This window comes from Elephas maximus, chromosome 25 (genome assembly GCF_024166365.1).
Source record: "Elephas maximus indicus isolate mEleMax1 chromosome 25, mEleMax1 primary haplotype, whole genome shotgun sequence".
Classification (NCBI taxonomy): Eukaryota; Metazoa; Chordata; class Mammalia; order Proboscidea; family Elephantidae; genus Elephas; species Elephas maximus.
This window is the reverse complement of record NC_064843.1, coordinates 24,776,138-24,799,715: the sequence shown is the minus strand read 5'-3', so window position 1 is coordinate 24,799,715 and position 23,578 is coordinate 24,776,138. Positions and strand designations below refer to the sequence as shown.

General features: G+C 42.4%; 1 protein-coding gene across 7 annotated transcripts in view; it reads left to right on the top strand.

Annotated features, from left to right (window-relative positions):
* The window catches only part of PKIG (cAMP-dependent protein kinase inhibitor gamma), a 113,371-nt gene that overhangs the window by 61,003 nt on the left and 28,790 nt on the right, over nucleotides 1-23,578 (top strand). For 2 of the 7 annotated variants that reach the window (XM_049869863.1, XM_049869862.1), the window contains exon 2: nucleotides 17,636-17,705. The exons of 3 other annotated variants lie outside the window; for them this stretch is intronic. The gene's annotated coding sequence lies outside the window, so the exon portion shown is untranslated. Of the gene's footprint in view, nucleotides 1-6,684; nucleotides 6,852-17,635; nucleotides 17,706-23,578 lie in introns of all 7 variants that reach the window. 2 more of the 7 variants (XM_049869861.1, XM_049869865.1) reach the window with 2 other exon arrangements.

The window sequence follows — 23,578 nt, the reverse complement described above, 5'->3', positions numbered from 1 at the left end:
ATCCTTTGAGTTTTAGTTTCTTTGTGTCTTTGAGTCTAAGGTGTGTTTCTTGTAGGCAGCATATAGATGGATCATGTTTTTGTATCCATTCTGCCACTCTCTGTCTCTTTATTGGTGCATTTAATCCATTTACATTCAGCGTAATTATGGATAGGTATGAGAGTTTAGTGCTGCCATTTTGATGGGTTTTTTTTGTGTGCTGTAGACAGTTTCTTTGTTCCAATTAATTTTCTGTGCTGGGTTGTTTTTCTTTATGTATTTCTTTTCATATTTTTCATTGTTCCTGATTTTGTATTTGATGAGTCCTTAGGTTTTTTTCTTTTTTATTTTGATGTGTAGGATTGTTAATTTCCTTTGTGGTTACCTTAAAATTTGCCTCTGTTTTTCTAAGTTTAAACCAATCTTTTATTTCTTTATGTTGCGTTGACTTCCTCTCCATAAGAAAGTTCTACGACTATATTATTTAGTCCCTCTTTTTTGTTTCAGTGTTGTTATCTTTTACATATTGATATCTCTGTTTCCCTATTTTCAGTGTTTCAGCTTTGATTTATTTTTGTGACTTCCTTATCTGGGTGGATATCTATTTTTTCTGGCCTGTGTTCTAGTCTTGTGTTGTTATCTGATGTTATTGATTTTCTAACCGGATGACTTTCTTTAGTATTTATTGTAATTTTGGTTTGGCTTTTACAAATTCCCTTAACTTCTGTTTATCTGGGAATGCCCTAATTTTGCCATCATACTTGAGAGAGACAGTTTTGCTATATACCTAATTCTTGGCTGGCAATTTTTTTCATTCAAAGCTTTATATATGTCATCCCATTGCCTTCTTGCCTGCATAGTTTCTGCTGAGTAGTCAGTTTAGTCTTATTAACTCTCCTTTGTAGATGACTTTTCGTTTATCCCTAGCCACACTTAAAATTCTCTCTTTATCTTTGGTTTTGTCAAGTTTGGTTACAGTATGTCTTGGTGACTTTCTTTTGGGATCTACCCTGTGTGGGGTTTGATCAGCTTCTGGGTAGATATCTTCTCTTCTTTCATGATATCAGGGAAGTTTCCCACCAACAAATCTTCAACAATTCTCTATTTTCTGTTATCGCCCTTGTTCTGGTACTCCAATCACTTGTTGGTTATTCCTTTTGATAGAGTCCCACATAATTCTTAGGGTTTCTTCATCTTTTTAATTCTTTTATCTGATTTTTCCTTAAATAAATTGGTGTCAAGTGCTTTATCTTCAATTTCAGTAATTCTGACTTCCATTGCCTCAATTCTGTTCCTATGATTTTCTTTTCAGTTGTCTAATCCAGAAATTTTACTGTTAATTTTTTGGATTTTTGTTTGCAGTCTCTTTATGGGTTCTTGCAGCCTGATCATTTGTCAGTATTCTCTCGTATAACCTTCTTCAGTTCCTCAGTTGCTTTGTCTGTGTGTTCCTTGGCTTGGTCTGCATTTTGCATGATCTCCTTCCTGTCTTGTTGATGAGCTCTGTATATTAATCTTTTGAATTCTACCTCTGATAATTCCAAGAGGTTCTCTTCCCGAGGAGGTTTCTTGGTTCTTTGTTTTGATTGATTGCTGAAGCCATCATGGTCTGCCTCTTTATGTGATTTGATATTGGCTGTTGTCTCTGAACCATCAATAAGTTATTATATTTGTTTTATGTTTGCTTACTGTGTCCTAGTTTCTTGTTTGGATATGCCCAAATAGTCTGGTCATGTGAGCTACTTTGATTATTGGTGTCTTTGAAGCTCTCACGTCCTGTCACCAGGTGGTTAGAGCTGTTACTAGGTATGTGAGCCCAGGAGTCCGTTTACTTTTCTTGTGTGGATTCAGCTCAGGTGTCCAGGTCAATAGTCACCGAGTGTGTGGTGCAGGCTTTCACCTACAGTCCTAGACAGGCAGGGCTACATAGGGGTGATTGGAGTAGGCATAGGTATCTGGCTATATTAGGGGGTTGTATGCTAACTAAGCAAGGTAGGGGGCTGATGGCTGCCTCTGAGTGCCTGGATGGAAGCATGTCCCTGTCCCCTAGAGCACATAGGTGGGTGGGTTTTGCAGCCAGACTTTTGGCACCCAATGCTGCTGGCTGTAAGGACTGGGAGGCACCACTTATTCTTGGACCCCCATCACGGGTGGCTAGGTGGAGTGGGTGGAGCCACCAGTCCTCAGACACCTGATGTGGGTAGGTGAGAACCGCGCCTAATGGGCAGGGTGGTGTCAGATGTCATGAATCTGCCACTCCACCTTAGCTGTTGCAGTTGAAAATAGGCTTCAGGTATATACCTTGTAGTGTGCTAATGATGGCCTGTGCTGTTGAAATGGGCCCACATGGGTCTGTGCAGGGGTGAAAGGCATTCAAAGTCTACGGACCCCTTATGCCTATACCTAGGCAAAGGGGCTGTGCCTGACCTGAGTTCCTGACTTAGGGGAGCTGGCAGATTATTTTTTTCTGTTTGTTTATTTGTTCCATCTCCAAAGTTCGGAGAATGGCTTGGAGCACATGAGGGTCCTACTTCTGGCCCAGGGGGCGTGACAATTGCTGAAGCTGGACTGGGACCAGAGCAGAGCGGGAAGCGGGCAGGTAAATGGGAGAGAAGTACTTCCCAGGGGGGTGAAGGGGTTTTTTGATCCCACGAGGTAGGTTAGATGCTTGTACTTAACTTTCACTGACTCAGTGTCGCTTCTTCCTGGTTCCGGAGGCTTGTGTAGACTCTCTGTCACTTGGCTTCTCCCAGTGTGGAAAACATGTCCTGAGAGCTACTGCTTGCTTCAGCCCACGTGCACCAGCCAATCCAGCCTTCAGGGTGCTGGCCTGGTCAGATCTAGCAAATCCTTGCTGCTTCTGAACTGTCTCTCCCTCCCCCTGCTGCTCAATCTGACTCCTCAACTTTGTCTTTGATGTTCAGAGCTCCTAGATTGTCATATATAATCGATTCAACTTGTTTTCTCGGGTCTTTTTTTAAGAGGGACTGCAGGAAGCGAAACTCTGCCTTTGATAGGGTGAAGATCTAATTGCATTTTAGAGCAGCTCTTTGGACTAGGAGGTGGGTAGTTGTGGCCAGAATTTATTAAATTATAATACTCCTTTCAACAAATGCTGTCAGTTATTAACTGAATGAACTACTCAATTGATCTGTGTCTGAAATTCTCTCATGTGTCAAGTAGAGATAATAATTATACCTACCTCATAGGGATTCTTGTGAGAATTAAACAGATAATTTATATAAAGCCTTTAGGGTATTACCTTGCGCCTAGTAAATGTTTTTAAAAAGTGAGTTTTTGTTGTTTGTGGCCGTCTTTATCTTATTAAGTACTTCAAATATGTATAAAATGTTGGTAAATTAGACACAGATCTTTTCCTTAAGAAGCTCAGATTCTAGCAGAGGAATAAGATCTGCCCATAAATACATATTCCTCAAAGGAGAAAAGGAAAGTGCCTTAAGACAAAAACAGATAAGATACTAAGGAAGTTCTGAGGGAGAAGACCCTTTCTAGACTGAAAGCAAAGCAGCCCTCTGAGTCCTTCAGACCGGGTCTGTGCGCATAAGCAGCCAAAGTTTCCTTTGTCCTCAAACTGTGCCAAAACTACTGGCTACAAAGAACCACAAGTTTCTTGCACGTAAACCCTTTAAGAGGCAGTAGGACAAGGGGGTTAAGAATCCAGGCTGGGCCCCAGACAGCCCTGGGTTAGAGCGCAGGCTCTGCACTTGCTCCCTGTGAACCTTTGAGCAGGTTCGTGAGCCTCTCCATGCCTCAGTTTCCACAACTGTAAGATGAGGATATGAATAATACCTGCTACACCAGATTGTTGTGAGAATTCCACGAAGTGCCGTTTATAGACTGTTAGCACAGATCATGGCACATGGTACCAGTCCACAAAGTATCTCTGCTATTGTCAGTTATGATAAGACAAAATGAGTACAACAGTGGGTGTTATAGTTCTCTCTTTGTGGATCTTGTCACAGATGTAGAATTATTCAGTCTGCAAGGAGTAGTACAAAGTACACGTTGTTGAAGAAATTGTTGTCATTGTTTTTAATGAGTGGGCTCCTCATGATTATTTTTGTTCAAGTAACACAACATGACCAAAGACTGAGGGTGATGTCAGTAAACTGACCTGTCAAGAGCCCAGCTTCATTTCCCAATATCCACTTGAGGTTCTGGAATAAAGACACAGCCAAACAATGGTCCCGGCCTCTAGTCCCTCCAAGCTGAGTGGTGCTGCTGAGGACACAGGTCACAGGTCTCAGTGGGCTTTTGCTTAGTACTCACCATGATGTCCTGGAGAAACACAGGGCCCTTCTTCTCAATTCTTGGCATTCTTGACCTTATTCACGCATTAGTACATCATCCTTTGGGCAGAGGATGGTGAGACTGATCCATAATTAGAAATTAGTATCCTTACTAGCTAGGACATGGCTGCTTATTTTTGCAAGTACTTTTTGAACTTTTAGTACGTGCCAGGTACTTAATCCACATTAAGAACCTTGTAGAGTAGATGCTATTATTATTCTCACTTTCCATTCTGAAACCGAGGCATGGAGAAGTTAAACAACTTGACCAAGTTCACACACAGCTGGAAGGACCAGGGACAAAAAGGAAACCCAGGTCCACTTGAGCTGTTAACTGCCACTCTGCATGGGTCACCAGCCTGATGTTCCTTTTATTCCACTACAGCCCCACACCACTTGTTGAAAAACCTTCAGATTGGCAAACTCCCTTCTAACATAGCCTGTTTGGGCCTTTCCTGATTAGCATCAGAGTTTGCTGAGAACTAATTAAAATTCCTTTTAAGTCACAGAGTACCACAGCCTTACCCCCACCTATAAATAGCTTCTTTCCCAACAGAGCTCCAATCCCAACTTCCCTTCCAAATAGCTTTAAGACAGGATCAGAATTCCCCCCTTTTTTGGAGGGGCTGTTGAAGCCCAGGCATGCTTCAGGCCACACAGTATTTTGGTAGCAAAGCAACTGAGCACCCTCTCAGGCCCTGTGGCCAGACACATTTCTTGTAGGCAACAGCATTGCTAGTGTGTCAGAGTCTAGGCCACAGATTGCCCCCTGGCCTGGCTGAACCTGGGGAAACTGCCCCCTATCCCTTCCGGGGCTCCATTTTTTCAGTAAGAAGCTTAGCTTGTTTTTCTAAGTGAACCCATTGAGAAATAAGGGCCAGGCTCAGTGGAGTAAACATTTTGATAAGTAGCATTGGGTGGGATGTGTTGTAGCACGTGTGCTGAGCTAGGTAGGAGTTAAGATACTTGATTTCTAATTCTGGCTCTTTCATTTTGAGCTGTGTGACCTTGGGATATAGCTTAACTTCTCTGTGTTTTATTTTTCTTATCCAGGAAAAAGAAATTAGTAATTGGGCCTCTGGGTACCTAATTCTCCTAAGGGTATTATGAGAATAAATGAGATTATATATAACAAGGAGAGCTAACATCTCCTGAAGTTATTATGTTCCCTCACATGTTATTTAATTCTTACAGTCCTAAAATGGAGGTGCTAATATCCCATTTTACAGTGGGGGGAAAAAACAACATTCAGAGAAGTAAAGTCATATAACATTCAGATCCTCATCTCTGACTCCCAGGTTGTTTCCCATAATTACTATACATGTCACATTGCTTCCCATTGTACGTACAAGCGGAGAGGCTGTGTTTGTCTTTGCGTGAAGCACCCTACGAATGCAAGAGATTATTATTATTCTGTCTCATAATTGTTGCTGTTCCATGTTAGTCCCAGAGGACAGTTAAATTCTCTTACTTGTTTATCTTATCTAGTGGCTTACGCTGCCTCTTTCCATGTCTCCCAGGACTTGTTCGATGAATTCTTTTGGGTTTTCTCCCAGAGAAACAGTTAAGTTCCACCCTGGGGGAGTTCCACCCTGAGCCTGGCACCTTGGGCAGTGGCCCCTGGCTACTCTAGGGCTCTTTCAGTAAAATGCCTTCTGTTGCACTTATTGATAAATTCCTCAGTCACTGATTTTTAGTCATGGAATTTCAGAAGTGGAAGACACAAGAGCCATCATTTTATCTATGGGGAAACTGAGGTCCAGAGAGGGAAATGATTTGCTTGAGGCTATTCATCCATTTAGGGACAGAACATCACTGGAACCCGGTTCCCCTAGCAACAACAGACCAGTCTTCTTTCAGAACTTTTCTCATGGGCACTTGTCATTTACCCTAAGTGGAAAACAAACTTCAGCTGTGCTCTGCATGCGCCCAGGGATTTTATGGAGAAGTTAAGCAACTTGGAAAATTGGACAGGAAGAAAGGTACTAGGCCAGGATGCAGGTCTTCACCCTAACTAACGTCAGACACCAAAGAAATGAATTAAAACACAGCAAGGCAAACTAGATAGCCCACAGTGGGCAGTGACTAAGAGCCAAAGGGATTTACGGCGGAGCCCTGGCTAAGTGCATAGGAAGCCTTTTGTCACTAAGGCTGCAGTGTTGAAAATTGAAGGAAGGATGTGAGACAAATGTGACCGGCCTGGGATGCAGTTCCAGCTCCCCAGCTCATTGTCCAAAGGCAATGAATCCCTCCCATGGATGGAGAGGTGGAAGCGGAGCGAGTGAGCTGAGTGGTTGACATCATCAGGCCCAGCATCAGATTACAACAGATGGGGACTGACTTGGCCTGAGACGTGGGAAACACCCACTAAAACCTCGAAGTGCATTTCATTTAGGAGACACTGGAGAGAGAGAGCGCAGCAGAGAATCCTGCCTACACCCGCTGACCTGGTCTGCCAATCTTGCTCACTTGGAAGAGGGGGCGTTTTGAATCCTGGTTTCCTAAATCCTGGCTTCACTTCTGACAGAGGACCGCTGGACTTTGGGGAAACTCTTTGCTCTTGTAAGTAGAACTCACTGTCTCCTCTGCCCCTAGCCCCAGGGAGAAGGGGAGCTTGGAGGCAAAGCCCTCTGGAGAGCATGCTTTCCAGCCTGTTGGCTACAAAGTGCCTGTTTTTGTATTATGATATATGTGAGCTTGTTCTGAAAATTATGGCTTTGTCTGAAACTGCCTAGGGCTAGAGTCTAAGCCTCAAGTCTCACAGACGGGCTGTATTCAAATACTGCTTTACTTTTACCCAAAGAACTGTGACAAAAATATTTAAAGCTTTGAAAGCAGCTCCTTCCCCCAGATTGAGGTGAAGAAATAGATCTTCCCTTAGAAACCGGTGTTTGTAATACACCTCTGATTATAAAGGTGGTACAAAAAAATTTCAAACACTCCAGAAAAAATGACTCAGAAAGTGAAAATTCTCCATAATTTTCCCTCACAGATAGATGATGGGTTTTTCAAATTTAAGGTACAGGTACGGTTAGATTCCAGGTAGTTTTCTCGTCACGTACAGCCCGGTGCAGCAGTCGCTGTGTGGAGAGCGCCAAGATGGAGAGAGGCGTTAGAAACCTTGAACTTGGGCTTTGTGATCTTCTTATTGCTTCCTTTTTTAAATTTGTTGTTTATATCTAGAAGATAAACAGAACGTATAAACCCCTTGGGCATTTTATTTGTTGATGTCTGTTTTCAGGATTTTAAACCTAACCTGCCACTGTGTACCTAGAGGAAGAGAGGGGATCCTTGTTGCCCCAGACTCTTGTCGATGAGCGCCTGGGCTGAGGGTCCTCAGGAGACATAGGATGCATGGTTTGCAGTGGGCTGTGACCCAACTCCCCTGCCAGCAAGTCAAATACATTTGAAAAGTTTTAGTTAAAGGGGAAAGCCTTCAGCTTAACAAAAAAAGCTACCACCGTATATTAAAAGGACCACCCAAGAAAACTCTGTGACCCAGGGCAAGTGCTTCACCCTCTCTGGGCCTCAGTTTCCTCATTTGCACCTAAATAAGAGGGCTAACGAGATGATTTCTGTATTTCCAAATTCCACTTGGAATGAACCATCCTGATTTCTTCCCCCTTGAGGAGGACCCTTATGGCTTGAAGAGCAAAGTGCCTTTGGTTTTCAGTATCCCAGAGTAGCTGGGAACTGGTGCCAGTAGGGCAATGAGAAGAGGACAAAAACAGCCAACATTAAGTTCCTTCCGAGTTTTTATGATTTTTTTTGGTCAGGTGTGGTATTCCTGAAAAAAGAGGGAAAAGAAAGTCGTGTGTGTGTGTGTGTGTGTGTGGCATTGGGGGAGGAAGAAGAAAAGTCAACATTGTTGAGCACCTCTGAAGTGCTAGACCCTGTATTATGCTCAATTCTTTAAGTAACACCACCCAAACCCAACCTACTACTGTCTAACCGATTCCGACTCATAACAACCCCATAGGGTTACTAAGGCTGTAAATCTCTACGGAAACAGACTGCCACATCTTTCTCCCGTGGAGCCATGGTGGTTTCAAACTGCCGGCCTTACAGTTAGCAGTTGATCTCTTTAACCACTGCGCCACCGGGACTCCTTTACTTAACACTAGGAGGTCAGTATTATTCTTCCTTAACCCCATTGACTTAGGGTAAATCACTGCTGTATGTTCCCACATTATCCTGAACTCTTTCATATTGTTTGCCTGAAGTGTATTTACAGAATTAATGGCATAACTTGAGTTCACCATCTCTCCACTAGAGTATGCACCCTCTCCTGTGTGTATGTCTAGCCTGGCATTATACCCATTGTCTAGTAGAAGGCTTGGCACATAGGTACGGAGGAGCCACATCCTAATCAGTTTTAACTTAAATCCCACCATCCTAATTCGTACCTTGGCAAGAAAGAGGGAGAAAGGAGATGGGAGACCCCTTTATTTCCCTTCCTTCCGCTTCATTTAAACTAAACACAGCCTCCATTGCTATAGGGAAAGGATGGCCACAGCAAAAAGACAAAGAAAAGCAAAGAAGTCATCAAATCTGGGATTTTGAGTTTCTGGGGTTCCATCAGAGACCCTAACCCTCAGGAAGATATGGTATTTAAAAACTATTTGTTTGAATTAAGACAATGCCTAACAGAAGAGTCCTCAGAGCCCCTTGGGATATCTTAAAGCTGCAAACTTTCCCAGCAAATAAGCCCTATGAAGGGAGGCAGTTGCTGCCAAGGAACCACCCGTGGACATGGGCAGTGGGGAAGGGCAGGGTCCCCCAAGCCCCCAGGATCTCATGACTTTGGATAATAAAAAAGTTAACCCTCTTCGTAAGGTGGCGTGAGGAGGTGATATTCTAGAGGGAAGTTCCTTGGTCTCTTTGGTCTCTGCCACAAATGTGATGATGGAAAGCCTGACACACTGCAGTCCAGGCTTCCGTGTACCAGATGAGGGTGCCTTTAGTTTCCTGTTTTGCTCATGAAGTCAGGGCTACTATGTCCGGAGCTCTTACGTGGCTTGTATCTTCCTGAAATACATGTCATGCACTGACACATCTTGCATATGTTGACTCCTTTTAATCTTCACAGCATTGAGGTGAGGGCAGAGTCTCAACATTTTATACATAACTGAGGCATAGAGAGTTGAGTGACTTGCCCAAGGTCTCACAGCTAATAGGTGATAGAATTAAAAGTCCAATGAGAACTGGATCTCCCCAAAGCCCTTGGGCTTTGCACCACACCATACTGCCTTTTCCATATCACTTCCGTGGTTCTCAGTTCCCCATCTATAAAATGAGGAGGATTGAACTAGAGGTAGAAGTCAGAGTGGCTTTTGTTTTTATTTGAATGTTTTTAGACCGGTGTGTGCTCTCCAGTTTATTACCATCTGTGCCTTCCCCTGCCCAGCTGATTGCTTCCCTCATCTTCTACCTGCCACCTTGCCCCTGTGAGCATTTGCATTTGCAGCTCCTGGACTGGTTGGTACCTGCTGTCCTGCCAATTTAGACAATCTGGGGTTCAATGAGAAGCCAGCAAGAGTACCAGGTATACATTCTGCCCTCCGCCTCCTCCTAGTTGAGAGATCTTGCACACATGACCTAACCTCAAGAGCCTACTTTTTTTGTAAAGTGGAGTTAACAATCATGCTTACCCCAAATGATTATCATGAGGATGAAAAAGGCCCATTAAAGCACTTAGTCAGTATAAAACTAAATGCTCAAGGTTAGCTGTTCTAAAATTTCCAGAGAGAATATTAGCCAGCATACACAGGCATCTACCCCTTCAATCGTAGATAAGCTTCAGGATGGCATTGCATGAGGAATCTGAAGTCATCTCTGAACTCATCCATTTTGTCCTATCCCTGAAGCTGCCATGTCGGTTTTTCAGGGCTATTTTCTATCACCTAGCCACGTGATGCTGTACTTCAGATCAGCCAGCCGGTGCTGAAGCTGAAAGTAGACGTAGATGTTAGTCTCTGGGACCGAGGACCCTGGCCCCAGCTGCTGCAGGTGTTACTTTCTGTGTGTGCGAAGAAGTCAAATCACACAATTACTAACTCTGCTGAGTGCTTTCACGAGGGTCAGAAGTGATTCCTAAGTGGAGACAGAGGTGGAAAATCTAGTTCTTGGAAACATGACCTGAGGCTTTCAGAAATGCCTTATGAAAACTTTGAGTGCTGCTCTTTCAAAGAGTGGTTGCTTTGGAAGTTAGGTCAGCTGCTATGCTGAGTGATTCTGAATTGCATATTAGAATGCATCAGCTCTTACTGGAGGAAGCCAGCATTTCCTAACATTAAAAGAAGCCTATTTACTCTTCCAAGAAATTACTGGTCTTCCACTTGGCTCTTCAGAACTGAATAATGGACCTTTAGGGCACTAAAGAAATGAAATATTTGGTAGTTAATATGTGCCCATTCCAAAAAGAGGTGATCCAACAGGATGCCGAAGTTATCTACCAGTATCATTTATATCACGCACAAGTAAAATTCTGCTGAAGGTAATTCAAAAGCAGTTGCAGCAGCACATCGACAGGGAACTGCCAGAAATTTAAGCCGGATTCAGAAGAAGCAGGGTAATGAGGGATATCATTGCTGATGCCAGATGGATCCTGCTGAAAGCAGAGAATACCAGAAAGATATTTACCTGTGTTCTATTGACTATGCAAAGGCATTTGACCGTGTGGATCGTAACAAAGGAATAGCATTGTGAAGAATGGGAATTACAAAACACTTAATTGTGCTCATTAGGAACCTGTATATAGACCAAGAGATTGTCATTCAAACAGAACAAGGGGATACTGTGTGGTTTAAAATCAGGAAAGGTGTGCATCAGAGTTGTATCCTTTCACCATACTTATTCAATCTATATGCTGAGCAAATAATCCGAAGAAGAATGGAGCATCAGGATTGGAGGAAAACTCGTTAACAACCTGCCATATGCAGATGACTCAACCTTGCTTGCTGAAAGCAAAGAGGACTTCAGGCACTTACTGATGAAGATCAAAGACCACAGCCTTCAGTGTGGATTATACCTCAACGTGAAGAAAACAGAAATCCTCACAACTGGACAAATAAACAGCAGCATGATAAACAGAGAAAATATTGAAGTTGTCAAGGATTTCATTTTACTTGAATCCACAATCAACGCCCGTGGAAGCAATAGTCAAGAAATCAAACGACATTGCATTGGGCAGATCTGCTGCAAAAGACCTCTTTAAAGTGTTAAAAAGCAAAGATGTCACTTTGAGGACTAATGTGCATCTGACCCAAGCCATAGTAGTCTCTCTCTCTCTCTTTTTTTTTTTAATTGCTTTTTAAGTGAAAGATTACAGCGCAAGTTATTTTTTATTCAAAAATTTATACAGAAATCGTTTTGTGACATTGGTTGCGTTCCCTGCAGTGTGTCATCATTCTCCCTGAGCCATGGTATTTTCAGTCACCTCATACGCATGCAAAAGCTGGACAATGAATAAGGAAGACCGAAGAAGAATTGATGCCTTTGAATTATGGTGTTGATGAAGAATAAAGAATATACCACGGACTGCCAGAAGAACGAACAAATCTGTCTTGGAAGAAGAACAGTCAGAATGCTCCTTAGAAGCGAGGATGGCAAGACTTGTCTCATGTGCTTTGGACATGTTATTAGGAGAAGGGCATCATCCTTGGTGAAGTAGAGGGTCAGCGAAAGGAGGAAGACCCTCAATGAGATGGATTGACAGAGTGGCTGCAACAGTGGGTTCAAACATAACAATTATGAGGGCGGCACAGGACCAGCAGTGTTTCATTCTGTTGTACATGGGGATGCTATGAGATGGAACCAACTTGATGGCGACGGCACTGGGAACAACAGCAATATGTCTCAGGGCCATGGGTCAGCTCTTAGGTTTAGTTCTTTATAGGTGCAATTTCTAACATCCAGTAAACATCTACTGATAGACCTCCTAGGTACTAAGCACTAGGCTGGAGAAACAGAGTGATTGAGACACAGCTTCCTGTCTTGTGGAGTGAGCTGTGCAGCAGGGAAGACAGGCAGGTGAATGAATAATTACCACGGCCTGTGAAAAGTATTATGAAAGAAATCTGCAGAAGTGCTACAAAATGCCAGACAGTGTCTCAGTGTCTCGTGGAGGTCCTGATGTCTTCCCAGTCCATCTTTAGCTGGGTTGATTACTCCCACTTTTTCCCTCATTTCCTGACTCTCAGAGCGTTGTCAGTGTGTTTGCGTGAGGGAGAAACAGAGGTGCCCCCTGCTAGAGCTTTCGCTACTAGGCACCTTCCTGTCCTCCTGGCTTCAGAGGAATGAAAGGAAGGCATCCTCACAAACTGTAGGGGCCTCACTCTAGAAAACAAGAAGTCTGGAATCCAAAGTTGTAGTAAGAAATCACAGGAATGGGTGATTTGTTGTCTGACATCAACACTGGATTTTGTGTTGGTTTGTTTTTATAACATTTATTGTGTTTTGTTTCTGGTCACAAAAGTAGAACATGTTCATGGAAGGAAATCTAAACAATACAGAAAAGCAAACTTTAAATAAGTTACCACCCAGTGATTTCATTTCTCTGATTTTTGAGGAAGGCATGGCTAGGTCAAAGGGCACAAACTTTTTTAGCTCTCTGATATGTATTCCCAGTTTGGCACCAGAAAGTTTCTGCCTGTTTAAGCTCCTGATAGCAGTACACAAGTGGGCATGTTGCCCCATCTCCTCACCCACGTGCTACTACTGCATTTCAGCATTAGCTCTAATTTTAATTTTCCCTGGGCAGAGTTTCATGTTGTTTGCTTAGCCCAAGATGCTCATGGCTTGTGCTACAGTGCATGAGGTAGGAAAACTGCTGTCTGTGGTTGGATAGAGATTACAGCCTCCATTTCTTCTTCCTGTGTCAGTGCACACATTCATCTACTGTTAAGAACTCTTCCTGTGTTAGGCATTATGCAAGGTGCTGTGGGAAATACCAAGGTAAATAAGACTTCTATGTTGCTCGCAGTCTGATAGAAAATAAAGACTCAGATAACTCTAACATATGTGATAATGTGCCCCCGGAGAGATACAAAGTGCTGTGGAAAGCCTGAGAAAGTAGAGAAGCAGTGACATTTGAGCCAGCCTTCAATTCACTTCAATAAATATTTCATTTATTCAGCTGGTATTTATTGAGCACCAAATATCTGCCAAGTACTGGGCAAAGTGACAGATGGACAGTGTTAAATAAAACAGGCACGGTCCTCGCCCATATGAAGCTTACAAGGACAAGTGGTTATGAAGTAAATAACCAGGGTGAAGTGATCTAGGATAAGGGGAGTGTGGCCAGGGCACTGAAGAGGCAGTGTTACAACTGAGATGAGGAGTTGATTATGCTGAGAACTAAAGTGGGGAGTGGAATGAGGGGGTGCTGTGGAGTGGGAAAGAGTAATCCAGGCAGAAGGAGGCACACATGTGAACAGGCCGAGGCAGGAAAGCACGTGGAGTATTGAAGAAACTCAGGCCAGCGTGATTAATAGCCCAGAGGGGGAAGGAATGGGTGAAGGTTAGGGTTCGGAGAGGGTTAAGAGAATTACGCAGGAGAGTGGAGTATACCTTCTAGGTAACTGTGAAATGCAAGAGCTTGTTGGGAATGCTACTCTTTTCTCTTTCATTTCACCCACTGGGATAAACCATTTTCTTTACTTTCTCTTACCATCAAAGTGATTGGCAAACCATTCCGTTTCACTTATCTAGACTCCAGGACCCATGTCATATAGCATCTGTTTGGAGACCAAGAGAGCTCTGTGAGCTGAGATGCTAGTTTCCAGGGCTTCGATTCCCAGCAGATGGGACACTCCCAGGAGTATTTTTTTTTTTTTAATAATTTTTATTGTGCTTTAAGTGAAAGTTTACAAATCAAGTCAGTCTGTCACATATAAGCTTGTATACACCTTACTCCATACTCCCACTTACTCTCCCCCTAATGAGTCAGCCTGCTCCCTCCTTCTAGTCTCTCCTTTCGTGACAATTTTGCCAGTTTCTAACCCTCTCTACCCTCCTATCTCCCCTCCAGACAGGAGATGCCAGCACGGTCTCAAGTGTCCACCTGATACAAGTAGCTCACTCTTCATCAGCATCTCTCTCCAACCCATTGTCCAGTCCCTTCCATGTCTGATGAGTTGTCTTCAGGAATGGTTCCTGTCCTGGGCCAACAGAAGGTTTGGGGACCATGACCGCCGGGATTCCTCTAGTCTCAGTCAGACCATTAAGTCTGGTCTTTTTTATGAGAATTTGGGCCAGGAGTATATTTTACTGGTTTTGGGGGAAGAAGAGAATAAAGAGCACTGAGCCACTGAAAACAGGCAGAACAGGCAGAACCAGCCCACACATACCACCACCAAGCAAAAACTTTAGGCTTTTTTTTGGTTCTAAAGGGGGAGATTCTTTTTTTTTTTTTTAATAAGTAAAGACTTTGTTTACTTTTTAATATACAAGTCATAAACGCTTAGGAAATAAAGCATGCTTTTCCCGTGTATCATAACTTACCAGTGTTCTTTCTCTGCTCTGGTATATTTTTTTGTTATTGTTTTTTATTTTCTTTACTGTTTTTTCCCTAAGTAGTATACATGCTCATTGAAGATATATGAAGAGAAAGTTATAATCTTCCTCTTTCTGTTTCCCCATTTCCATTCTTCTGAGATAACCAGTGTTAACCAGCTTTGTGTATTTCTTGCCATACCTTTCTCCAAGCTCATGTTTAAATGGATTTAGTATTTGTGTATGTGTATGGTTATTGGTTTTGTCATAAGTGGGATATATTTTATCTATTAACTTTTCAATTTATATTTCCTACTAAATAATACATCATGGATAGAAATAGAGGTAATTCACTTTTAAATAACTTCAGGAGTGTAGATCTGGAGGCACCACAATTTATTTAAGCATTTCTCCTTTGACAGATAGTTGAGTTCTTACCTGGTCCCCCCGCCACCCCACACACTATAAATATTGTTGTATCAAGTATCCTTGTATACATATCCTTCTGTACTGGCAGTTTTATTTCTATAGGTTATATTAAAAAAAAAAGTATTGCTGGGTCACAGGGTGTATATATTTAACATTTTAATAGAATAATACTATACTACTTTACAAAGAGTTGTAATAATCCACACTTCTGTTTCCCAGATTCTCACCAATGTTGTATATTCTCTCCCTTCTTTCTGCCTCCCTTCTCTCTCTCTTTTATTTTGTGGCCAAGAAGATGTGGGAAAATGGAGTCTCATAATTGCTTAGTTTGTATTTTCTTTATTACTGGTGAGATTGATCATTGCTTTGTGTTGATTGACATTTTCATTTTTCTCTTCTGTGAATTTCCTGTTCATTTCTTTCACCCATTTTTCTTATGGGTTGTTTGCCTTTTTCTCAACAAGTTGTAGGAGCTCTTTATATGTTACATATTAAGTATTCCATATGTGTTACAAAATATTTTTCCTAATCTGTGTGATTTTTAAATTTGTGTGCATCTTTGATAAGAAAAATTTTTTAATTTTTCATTATACAATATTTTTATTTTCATAGTATCTGGATTTCTTGCCTTGTTAGGAATGACTCCCCCATCTCAAATTTGTATAAGTATTTTCCTAACTGTTCTTCCAGTATTTGTATGATTTTGATTAATCAAGAACCTTTTATCCTTCTCCAATCTGTGTTTATATATATAGTGAGAGGTAGTGGCCTAGCCTTGTTCCGCATTGGTAACCAGTTATTCCAATATCATTTATTAAGTATGCTATTTTTCTTTTTCTTTACTGAAAATCCAACTTCATTATAAATAAATTCCTTTATTTGCTTGTATCTGCTTCTGGATTTACTGTTCTACTTCAAGGATCTATTTCTCTATATTTATGTCATTACCGTATATTTTTATTATGATGTATTCATAGTAATCTCTTATATGACATTAACCCCCTACTTATTTCTCATAATTTTCTTAACTATTTTTTGGCCAGTTTTCTTAGATATTTATTATTCCATATGAACTTTAAAATAATCTATCCACCTCCCACAAAAGAAAGCTCTTGGTACTCTTATTGAAATTTCATCAAAATTATGTAGTAATTTTAGAGGGATTGACATTTTTTGATAATAAGGCCTTTCCGTCCTGGAGCATGCTAACTGGTTTGGAATTTATGCGTCCTAGTTCTATTTTTTGATGTTAACTTTAAATTTTTAAATACATCATGGACTTGGTGTCTAAGATAAAGCAGTATTTCTGTGTTTGTCCTGAATAAGTCAAGTTCCTTAGAAAATTTAAACTCTCAGTGGTCTTCCATTTTCAGTGTTATTATTGTCGGGTATTTTAGTTCTACCTTTTTATCTCCCTCATTAGGTTTATTCAATCAGTACTTCTTTAACTTTACCAATATATTTGCTTATTTCTCTGCTGACTGTTGATTCTAAAATCTCACTTATTTTTCTGTACTGAGTTCCCTTTTCACTGAAGAATTTCTTGGGGGCCTGTAAATGGTAAACTTATTCAGCTTTTGTCTGAAAATGTTTTTGCCCTCTTTCTTGAGATTTTAGAATATTTCTTGTCTGTAGAATTCTACATAGACAGCATGTATAATTATGAAAGTTATACATACCTTTTTAACATTTCTCAACCAAAATAGATAATGTAAAATATGGAAGCCTTTCATTTCCCCCAGTCTCTGTGCTGTTTGTCTCTTTCTATGTATATATCTTTAAAAAATGTGTATGTACACAAATATTGTAATTTTTCTAAGCAGTCACATTCATATTATTAAAAAGTGATCATAGGATATATGCAGTTTTAGTTTACTTTTTAACAGGATAGTGTGTGTAATTTTTCTATGGCAGTACAATGACGTCACCCTCATTCTTTGAAATGGCCCTGTATAGTTTCTTATCGTACTGATATACTATCATTTTTCTCTTTTCCTATTAACAGATATTTAGATTGTTTCCTTTTTTCACTATTGCACAATACATGTCACATAATATCCGTACTTAAGTGAGCATATCTGCAATATCAATTCCTAGACCCTTGACTGACCCAGTTGACTGACCCAAAGGATGTACACATTTAATATGTTAATAAAGCAAAAAATCCAAACCCGTTCCGGTGGGTCAGTTCCAACTCATAGCAACCCTAGAGGACAGAGTAGAACTGCCCTGTAGGGTTTCCGTGGAGCAACTGGTGGATTCGAACTGCTGACCTTTTGGTTAGCAGACGAGTTCTTAACTACTAAACCACCAGGACTGCAGTATGTTAGTAGATATTGGTAACTTGTCCTCCCAAAGGACTGTTTCCGTTTACAACCCCAGAGTATGTCTGACTCTAACGTTTTTTTCTTCTGGTTCTTTAGAATTTCCACATTGATTAGTTAACAGTAGAAAATCTGAAGAGATGCAAGCAGGAAGAAGAAATTAAACCAGGTGGGTAGCCACACTGTTCATATCACTCAACTATAGCATCATATGCTTTTGCCTAAATACCTTTGTTTGAAGAAAGAAAAGAAATAGATTCCAAATGAAATTGGAATTTTTAGAAAGAAATCTAATTAGAAAGGAATTTTGGCTCCATGAAGAAAAGGCAGGATGGCTCTTTTCAGAAGTTATATATCACTCTGTATTTTCTCAGTTATGATTCCATTTAGGGGCAGATTCTTTAGAGCATCAGAAAAACAATTTATCTCTGGTGACATAAAAGAGAATGGGTTTCTTCAACCATATACTTAAGCAGATTGAATCATACACAGCAGATGTTAATAGACTTGGGCACGATGTCAACTTTCCACCAAGTGTTTGTGTAAAGCTATTTTCACAAAGACTAGGGCACATGTTAGGAATTTTAATACTGTGATAGAGGAGCAAAAGCAGGAGAAACCCAGTTCCCCAAAAAAGGGTTTGGTCCAGTCGTCTGGTGAGAAGAGATGGTGCAGGTCCCTTCTAGTTGGACACAAATTGCAGTTCATAGAGTACGAATGACTTGCCTAGAAGTATTGTCACCTTTGGTCATTGCTCAGATTTTTATGATATCTAAATATTTCTGGCATAAGTTAATAACAAATTGAAGACAACATAATAATTGGCTTTTTGCCTCAAGCACTACTTGCCGTTGTTGTCAAGTCTGAATCATAGTGACCCTATATGACAGAGTAGAACTGCCCCATAGAGTTTCCAAAGAACGACTGGTGGATTCAAACTGCTAACCTTTTGATTAACATTACCATTTATCCATAAATCTGATGAATCTTTTTGCAATGTCAAGTCAAGGTAGAGCATCCACAGAGATCTTCTAGTCCACCCAGGATCCATGAATGTAATTGTTAAGGTTTTCAGAATAGAAGACCACACATGCCAGGCTGGCCCATACCCACCTAGGTCCTTTCCATAGCTAGAATTTTCACAAGGATGCTAAAAAGCCAGGGGAAGAGCTCTTCTCTTTGAAGAGCCTGCTGGATCCACTCCACTCTGTCCATAAACTAGAATGGAAGGTTCATGAGGAGGGGGAAGGACTTGTTTTTCCCTCTGCCCTTAGCATTATAGGGAAGAGGGCAGCTATGTCCAGTGTAGCTCGGTCTAGAGTCCTGCCTAGGCCAGGAAAAGTCGTTTTCATTTATACATTTGTTCAGTAAGTAGTTATGGAGCATCTCCTATGAACTGGGCACTGGATACCGGAGCAAAAATGTCAGATACAGCCCCTGCCCTCAGGAAGCTCATAGGTCTGGTTGTTAGGAGATAAGTAACAGGTCTAGAGGGTTGTGAGTGGAGAGTACTGAGGCTTGAAAGGTGAATGGAAAGTGGCCCAGAGAAGAGTGGGCAGGAGGAGGCTGACAGGCTCAGAAAGTAGCATGGTGAAGAACTGGAAGCTAGAGAGGGTGCAGTGCTCCTGGGGGGCTGGAGGGGGTTGCATGAGTTACATATAATGCAGCAACTGGTGTTGAGTCTGAAGGTGGCGGGAATGAGTCTGGGCTTTATCCTGATGGCTAAGAATGGAAATCACTGGTGGGTTTTAAGCAGGGGAGACGTGTGAATCAGACTTAGGAAGGAGGCTCTGCTTCCAGTTTGGGTGATGCAGTAGCATGAGTTCCGGACCCTGCCTACTCTACTCTCATCACCTCACTTCTCAGTACCTCTGCTCCTCCATTCCTTGGACCTTTTAAGAGAGCTGGGGATAGAGTGGCAAACCCTGAGAGTAGATAATTCTCCTTGGAGAGGAAAGAGGAGGCTGTGGGGTTGGGGTAGGGTGGGGAGGAGGATACAATGTAAAGGAAAGAATATAAGTTGCCGTGCACAAGTCACTTCGCACCTGTGAGCCTCAGCGTCCTTGTCTTATTATCTGAGAATCATAAGTCTCACCTTTGTCCTCTCTGTCTCATCATGGTTATTTTACAAACCCCGCTGGGGCTTCCAGAGAAATATTTCTGCTTTGTTTCCCATGTAATGATTTGTTGAAATCCTTATGAAGATATCACAACCCTTGCAGCTACAGCTCATCCTCTATGATAAGGGCAGCCCAGAAGCCTAAGACACAGGGTCAGTCAGGCACTGGCTAGAGTTGCATCTACCTCTTTGCATGAGGGCCAGCTGCAGGCTCACAGTCAACTCTCTCTAAGTCACCCCACCAAGGGGCAGAAGCATATATTGACAAAGGGCCAGATATGTGCTTGGCCACTGTTATGGGTTGAATAGTGCCCCTCCAAAATATGCGTCAACTTGGCTAGGCCATGATTCTCAGTATTAATGTGGTTGTCCTCCATTTTGTGATCTGATGCAATTTTCCTATGTATTATAAATCCTAATCTCTGCCTGTGGTTAATGAGGCAAGATTAGGTTATGTTAAAGAGGTTTAGGATGGGCTGTAACACCCTTACTCAGGTCACAGCCCTGAACTAATATAAGGAGAATTTCTGGGATGTGGCCTGCATCACCTTTTATCTTCCAAGAAATAAAAGGAGAGAGAAGCAAGCAGAGCGATAGGAACCTCATTACCACCCAGCAAGAAGAACCAGGAGCGGAGCGCGTCCTTTGGACCCGGGGTCCCTGTGCTGAGAAGTTCCTGACCAGGGGAAGATTGATGACAAGGACCTTCCTCCAGAGCCAATAGAGAGTGAAAGCCCTCCCCTGTAGCTGGTGCCCTGAATTTGAACTTCTAGCCACCTAGACTGTGAGAGAATAAGATTCTGTTTGTTAAGCCATCCACTGGTAGTATTTCTGTTATAGCAGCACTAGATAACTAAGACAGCCACACTCTAAGCCAGAAGAGTTCCTGGGCAAAGCTTCCAGAATTAGTTTGTTTAAACCATATACCAAGCATTACGATAAGCATTTAGAAACCAAACCAAACCTGTTGCTGATGAGTCGCTTCTGACTCATAGCAACGCTATAGGACAGAGTAGAACTGCCCCATAGGGTTTCCAAGGAGCAACTGGTAGATTTGAACTGCCAGCGTTGTGGTTAGCAGCCAAGCTCTTAACCACTGTACCACCAGAGTTCCAATAAGCACTTAAGTACTTCTTCATCTTATTTAGTTTAATCCTATGAAGCTTGCATTACTGTCCCCATTTTAAAGATGGGGAAACTGAAGCTCAAAGAGGTAAAATAACTTGCCCATGGTTAAGTGGAACAACCAGACTTGAGCCCATGCTCTATTGTGCTAAGACTTGCTATTCTGCTGGTATACCTTCTGCAGGCCTTCTAGATAGTGTATTGCCCAACAGAAATAAAGGGACAGCTCCTCATCACACAGCTAGTGATTGGTGGGGCCAGAATTCAGCCAGTCTCAGACTCCATACCTCAGCTCATCTCCTTGGGCAGAATCTTGAGCTTCTTTATCTCTCTGTCCAGGTCCCGGCAGGAGTTTGGGTGATTTCTAGCTCCCCTGAGCTCCCTTTCATGGCAAACCTTGCCTCCAGCACATCTCATAGGGTTCCTCTTCTCTGTTGGCAGAGCAGAGGGTCTCTTTTGGCAGGCAGCTGCCTTGCTCAGCAGCAAGGTTTCTGGGCCTTGCTGGACAGTAGCTTCCTGAGCCACCAGGCTTTCTGTTCAGACTCAGTGCCCCGAGAACTCCCTGGAGGTAGATGTTTGCAGTGACTAGGATGCGGTAGTCACTCCCAGGACTGTTTGTCCAGCCAAGGCTAGTTCAGGAGGGCATGCCCCCAAAAGGCCTCTGTTCCAATGGCTATGGGAGCACTGTGGCCCAGAGCCTCTAAACCTTGAGAAGGCGGGACTTATATGAAGAATAGGGCTAGAGTTTTTAACCACGGGTTTATGGGTGGGCTTCAGGGATTCAAGGCCCCCGGTAGTCATGGGCACAATTTGTATATCTACGTATATGTACTCTTCTGGACCACATGTCCGTCATTTTCCTCAGATTCTCAAATGTGTCTGCGAACTCGGCATTTTAGGAACCATTGTTCTAGAGAGAGCCCAGAGTGTGGCGGGCCACCCTTTCCCCTTGGGCATCAGCCTTGTAGATGCCAGGATTTGGGGAGAACACACTAGTTCTCTGGACTTTTTAATTTAGGAGTGACCTGGGACAAACTGCATAATATTATTGAAGCTCCAAGCAATCCTATGAGTGTCCCAAAGTCCCGTCACGTAATCACACCACCCAGCCCGTTTCATCTCACTGAACGTACCATGTGCGTTTCCTGGTTTCTGTGTTCATAGCTCAGGAGGGCTGGCCTAGGCAGTGACACCGTCAGCAGCTAGAGCAGTGTCGATAGCTCAGATGTAGTCTAGCTTACGACTGCCAAGAACAGCATCCAGTGCTTTATGTACATTGTCAGCCCTCATGGTGCTCCAGTGAGGTTGGTGCTGTTGTTTTACAGATGGAAAAACTGGGCCACAGACAGATTGAGTAAACTCACCAGAGGTCACACAGCCAATCAGTCAGCAAGCGATATGTGACCTAAGCACCTGAGCTTAACCACCGAACTAAGGTGGAAGTATAGGAAGTTTTTAGAAAATATAAAGTAAGCAGAAAAATATGGGGCTGTTTAGGGCAAGGAGCCCTGTGTATTTGAATAGTGAGAACATTGCTGTATATGTTCATAGCAATAACCCTAGATCACTAAGATTAGTGGGTAATACATTAACGCGTTAGTGTAACACATGTAAACACTCGAAATTTCTGTCCATGATGATTCAGATAAAGGTTTTTTTTTTAATAGCTTTATTGAGATATGACTCACGTGTCATGCAGTTCGTCAGTTTGAAGCATATGATCCGGTGGCTTTTAGTGTATTCACAGAGTTGTGCATCAGTAACCGCGGTCACATTCAGAGCATTTTCATCATCCAAAAAGAAACCCCAGAACCCTTAGCTTTTATCCCCAAGGCCCCAGCCCCAGCCCTAGGCAACCACTAATCTACTTTCTGTCTCCAGATAAGGTTTCGATCCTTAAAAGACTAAAAGTGCCTAACAGTTTGGGGATCTTGGTGATCTGGAGTGAGTCATCATTCCCTGAGGGATAATTAGATAAATGAGGTTTGACTCTAATATATTTTATAAATGGCTTTGTCAGAGCTAAGAAGCTACCAGCACGTCTCTGATATGCCCGAATTTGGAGCTGATGCAGGAGACAGGTTTTTTTTCTGAGTTGTTTTCCACATGTCAACCTCTAGTGTCAAGTAGACCCTTGTCAGCGAGTGCCTGTAAAATGATGATGTCTCCGTGGGGCTGCATTTCTCCATGGGCAACAGAACCAGTGATAGCTCAGCGTAGGATCCCCTTCCTGTCATCTGCATCCCTGGCTTGCTTTCTCTGTCTTGCTGCAGTTGTCGATGTGAAGGGCACTCGTGTAGATACGGGTCACTCTTTGAAATTCAGGAGGCAGCATGCAAAGCATCCTCTCAGACCTTGGAGGACATTGAACTACACGCTTTCTGGAGCTGTTTCTCATTAGCAGACCCATTGTCTATCTCTCCTGACTCATTAGCTCAGTCGTTTTTGTAGAACATTTCTTAGGCAGTATGCACGAGGCACTCTGAATGCTCACCATCCCCATTACTACAGTGCATGGCCTGATTTAACCCAGTTGGGAAGAGCCATTCAAGCTGAGAGAAGCCAGAGGGGCAGGAAATTTGGAAACAGGACAGTACTCTGATGAGGCAGATGCAGTGTCATCCACATCATGACAAAGTCATTCCCAGAATGCATCATCCTAAAGAATGTGTACTGAATTAGGAATGAGGAAACCTAGGTTCAACTCCTGATTCAGTCACTAACTGGTTGCAGGACCTTGGGCAATTCACACCCCTTTTCTGAGGCTCTCTGTTGTGGGGATTAAATAAAGCAATGCC